The following is a 6,000-nucleotide window of genomic DNA, read 5'->3' as shown; positions in this document are numbered from 1 at the left end:
ATACATTAATTAGTGAAATTATCGTTTTGAAAATTTTTAATACGTTTTTGGGTAGCAATACGAGGAATAAAATCCTTTTCCGTATGAGGAATACATTCGTTTCACGAGAAAGGAAACATGGAAATACTAAATTAAAATAAACTTCACAAAAAATACCGAGAAAATAACATTACCGGTATTTTTTGTAATAAAGTACTAAAAAAAAAAAAAAAAAAAAAAAAAAATGGAAGACAAAAATAGATCATAAGCGCAAACACTATCCTTAGGTATGCCTTAGATATGTTAGCATCTAATTTGTACTAGAATATGAAATATTCAGTTATAGCAAACTAACTTATGATTTCATTATTAATTTAAATAAAATTTCTTATGTATATTATTGTTACCTTTACTGGAAGAAACGTATTGGCCTTGTAAAACAGTCAAAATCTCCTATAATTAATTTAAGTGCTGGGAATATGTCTTACTGAATATTATTACTACTACTATTACTAGAGTCACTCAAAAGTTTTGTAAATTGTGAACACATGACCTGTACAATCATAAAATCGCTATTGTTGTCACATCAGCAGCGTTTTATACTTACGACTAGAATGCTGTGAACTGGCTGTTTCCTCATTCTTTACGGAAAAAAAAATCAAGTAAAATCTTGTGGAGCGATCCTGCCATTGCTGCTGCCTATACACACGAGATTCTTCGAAAATTAAACCCAGTATGATTTATTACCAGCAATGGTACAGTACTATTCAAGATATTCCCGAATCGATGGCTTAAGTACTTACAAGGTAAGTTTTGGAAAAAGCACTTGCCTTCAGAGAAACTAAGCATGCCATTTGCAAGACCAATTCATGCTGATTACAATAAGCTAATAAAATTCCTGTACGGTTGAGAACTTTTGGAGAGATTCAACGTTAAATGCACGATTGTGCCTCCTAGAGACCTACTGCTATTATGCAGTTTTGATAGTTTGAATTTGCTACTGCTTGATCACTGGCGTCTATTCACAGACAAACTGTCCATTGCAAGTTGGATAGCGGATGGGAAAGACGTAATGGTTGAGAATATACCAAAGAACTGCACATGGCTTGTACAACCATTTGATGTGTTTGGATTCCGACCAATCACAGATTATGGCAGGAGATTTGTACATAGTATGAAACTTCTTCCTCTGGATATTACGATATACCAACGAAACAATCAAATAAAGTTGGTGTCCATGCTAATGAATCAGTTCCGATCATCGCGATACATTGGATTGTTTTAGTTTGCGTTCCACTAGGCAGGTTACGAACAAATTAAAGGCCTATACCTTTTGAATCACTTGTCGAATTTCCTTTTCGCTTCGGTTAGGCGAACTGTTTCCTTGACAGATGCAACGCAATTGCACACATAAAATGCTCATGGTGCAAGGAAGTCTTTTGCCTGCGTCATTTCTTCATAGAACAGAAAAACAACAGTGATCAATTTTCATCTCTAACCTACCATTATTGTGAACAATATAATGACTAGTTGTATCTAACAAATCCGTTAGTTATTGCAAAACAGCTTTTCCTGTTACCTCCAATAGATTTCTATTTATATGTCAATATTCGTTGCTAATAATGTTGTACTTAACGCGTTTAAATGCACATATACTCATTTTTTTTTTTTTTTTTTTTTCATATAAACTTCCATGTTGAATCTCTCGAACAGTTCTCAACCGTACAGGAATTTTACTAGCTTGTTGTATCAGCATGAATTGGTTCTTCAAATGGCATATTTAGTTTCTCTGCAGGTAAGTGCTTTCTCCCGAACTTCCCTTGTCAGGCCCATTAAAAATGATGGTATTTTGACTTATTCAATCGTTGAATCGCTGTGATAAAAGGAAATGGAAATAACTTTGAATGCCTGTAAACGGAAGCTACAAGGTACAAAACTTTCTGAATTACTCTTAATGTATTGGTAGTCCATTTTCATACGTAACAGAAGTAAACGACTTCTCGTTATACGTACTGAAAATCTAAGAACACCACATTGCTTTATAACCTAGGTCACATTCATACTCCTGAAGTGATTGTTTCACTGAATCCTATCATCCTCTAGTTACGACTCATCCTATCATAGCACTATAAATACATACGCAGTAATTACTTGATACATTTTAAAGCAAGTGGTAGGTTTCACAAAAATATACCAAAGCACATTCAAACATAATCAACTTCACACGCTTAACATTTTATTTAAAATAAAATAGAACCTGTAGTTGTGCAAGGATACGCTCATATCTTGAAACACGAATTGTACTTATATCAATGCTCTATATATATAATAAAAAAAAAAAAAAAAACGAACTTCATAAACATTGGTGTACCCACATAAATCCATACGTACGCACTTATACAAAAATCATTGAGTTAAACAAATAGTTTTACTAGTATGACACTCTTTTTTTCTTTCTTTCCCTTTCATTAAGTATAGATAGAAACATATATCTTTATTAGCAACCACAAAAATACATTTCCTTCTGCGTACAAACATCTTGCAAAATACAACTAGGTGAGAAGCAAATGAGTACAAGATGAAACCTCGCACAAGGACATCTGCTGGTTAAAATACAATTTCTCCATCTATACACATATTTTATCATAGTTTCATTTATTTGTGCTGCTGCTTTATTGAACGAGATACATTTGATTCAACTCTCAAATCATCAATAAAATATCTCTTTCTTTCTTTATTTCTTGTAATTATGCTTTATCATTTTACATATATATACACATATCTAAGGTTCTATACTACGTGTTGATTTCATAAAATCTGTAAAAAATATTTATGTGTATGTGTCTGTGTGTGTGTGTGTGTGTCTGTGTGTGTGTGTGTGGCAGCTTTATGTCATGGCACGATTCTCTTACTTCTCATGCATACAAATACATGTAGTTTCAACAATATTAGAAAACGGTAACCAATAAACAGGATAAGTGAATTTATTATTATTATTATTAGTTTTAGTTGTATTTGACAGATATTTTTTTTGTTAGTATATGAATAATACATGTTAACAATGATATGTTATTTTCTCAAAAAAAAAAAAAAAAAAAAAAAAAAAAAAAAAAAATCGAATTTCTACGTACAATTCCTGAATTGTGCCTTCAATAGGAGACTGGAACATTCTTATCGCTCTAAAAGACGTTTGGCTAAGATATTAGCATAGGATTCATTTCTAGCAGGAAATATGACTTACGATTTTCATACATTCAGTTTTCCTTATATAAACAATTGCAACATAATTCCCAGGATCCACCTTTAGAAAAAAAAAACATGAGCATCACTCTCATTTTCTATATTGTTTTTAATCATTAAAAAAGGGTCACGGATAACATAATATGATCAATTTATTCCGAAAATACTGCACGAATAAACACGGCTTTTAACTGATTACTCACTCTTTAGAGATTTGTTGCCGCAGTATATTAGCTATGCCTAGCCACCAATTAATTTCTCGATAAAGCGCAAAATATAAAAAATTGCTAATTCGAAATGAAGTGTATGCCAGTAAGTATAAACACTTGAAAGTTTGTTGTATTTTAGAAATGTACATTAACTTGGATTCTAGAGGAGGAAAAAAAAAAGTGTACTTGACAAAAGGCATTTGGAAGTGATCTCTACTGCTTCACAGTCACAGTTGAATACGATTTTGATGGAATTTATTCGTGTATTTGTTTCTAACCGTTCCAAAATACCATGCTTCTTATATTCTCCCTTTCAGAACTCCCAAAAGAAGTAATTTCAATGTTAAGTATACTGTGTCTGTACTAACAAATCTTTACTTAAGTATACATGCGTATTATTCATTCAGCGACAAAATTCATCTAATTTATTAGGATCTTCACACTAATCTTAGATTAAATATGAACATACGACTGCTTTGCTGAAAATATACTCTCCATATTATGGGTGCCCTCGAATTGTCGGATTGGATTTGATTTGAGTTTAGCGTCCCGTTCAGCAGTGAAGCCTCGAGTTGTTCCACAAATTTCTTTCTAAAGACATTCTTATTAATAATAGTTATTATTATTCACGTGAGAGTTTTCAAGATTCAGGTAAAATCGGGCCCATCATATTGAATGTGATAATACACTGAACACATTTCACGGCTATAAGCAATTCCCATACGATGCAGTACATGGATCTTGATGAACCACACTCTTGTATTTTGGGATTCACGTATACACTCAATTTTCAGTCCAAAAGCGAAGTCAAGTGCTAAATGATGCGAAAACGTGTAGACAAGTCACAGTTCACTGAAAATATATTGTGCTTTTTCAAGCAATCTCATGTAATTTCTTATTTGCATGAGGATATGGTGTTCATTCATTTCATAGTTCTCTCAAAATATAGCCTCATTTCTACATGAATTTCTAAAATACAACAACAAAAAATTAAGTTCTATACTAGCTGGCTTAGTGAAAATTAGGTACAACAAATAAACTACAAAAAACGTTTCTAGATTTTGAAATATTCAGAAAAGGAGAAACTCTAAGGTTGAGATTTAGGAGGAATCTCTGTTAAGAACAAAGGAACAAGAAATTCTGACCTAATATCATATTCTTACTCAAATTTATTATGAACATCGTATAGTATTCTGGTCCAGCAATTACCCACGTACTTAAACAGACAGTTACGTCAACAATGGTGACAGATCTCTACTGTATAAAATATTCGACAATCGAACAGAAAATCTCTGCAAATGTTTTTGCTGCTTTTATCACTGTGCCAGTATTTTATTACCGTTACAAACATTCGCAAGAGTATTAAGATTTCGTACGAAATCAAGTGACAATTGAACAGGCCATATAAACAAAAGTTTATCTTGCTTCACATTTGATATTGTATTATTTATTATCTTTAATTGCACTTAAAGCAAACAATAACAGGTATTTCACCGAAAAGACTTTAACTACTGTTATATATACATATTCGTATTAAAAAAATCCTTCGGAATATTTTCAGCGTAGACAATTTGTTCTACTGCACAGACTTGAAAGAAACCTTACTTAAAAGGGTTCAAGAATATACGCCTATGGATAAGAATTGGTGTATTCAGGCCGGTATTTATATATTGTGCGCCTCTGCGCTCTAAATATCCCCCCCCCCCCCCCAAAAAAAAAAAAAAAAAACAATATTAGAGCTGAATTCACAGTTTTTGGGGTCGCTGAGATGAATAGTAGTGACAGTTTTAATCCAATTCAACTCCACGGTATTCAATTCACTCCCAGGGAAGGGGTGAGATTTTAAAAGTAACTGGAAAGAACATATATTAGTGTTGAATTCATAGTTTTCGAGGTGGCTGCGTTCAACGATATTAGCTTTCATGATGTTCAAGTTCATCCTCATCCCTTGGGGTAGAAGCGGAAGAAGAGGATTTCTTAAAAATAATCAGATAAGCTAGCTAATTAGTAACTACTGTAATTAGAGCGAATTAAACACATCAACATATTTCCGCTTGCGTGGGACTGTGCAGGTTGCTAGTTTTAAAAATTACTTTATTGTGAATCTCTAAAAAAAATCCAGAATTTTGCCGCCCTGTGCTCGAGCACAGAATAGCACTTACCTAAATACGGGCCTGGCTGTATTTGATTTCGAAGAGGTAATATACGATATATATATATATATATATATATATATATATTATATATATATATATATATATATATAAAATCTTCAAGCAAGACGTATACGGTAGATACACATAACATGAACTGATATTAAAAGTAATTTATTACAATGATCTATATAAGAATTAGAGACTATTATTTAAATTTTAACACACTTTTTTAAAAGATAGCCATTGATTTTATTACTTCCTGCAAAATTTTAGCAAATTCAAACATTTTAATTATATATATATATATATATATATATAGTACTGAATTTTAAATCATAGATAAATCTTCCTTTGATATGCGTATCGAGAAAACTGTTAGATCCCACAATTACAGCTTGTTCAAAGATATTTTACCA

The sequence above is a fragment of the Thermobia domestica genome, chromosome 9, assembly GCF_964235325.1.
Source record: "Thermobia domestica chromosome 9, izTheDome1.hap1.1, whole genome shotgun sequence".
NCBI lineage: Eukaryota > Metazoa > Arthropoda > Insecta > Zygentoma > Lepismatidae > Thermobia > Thermobia domestica.
Note: the sequence above shows the minus strand (reverse complement) of the source record.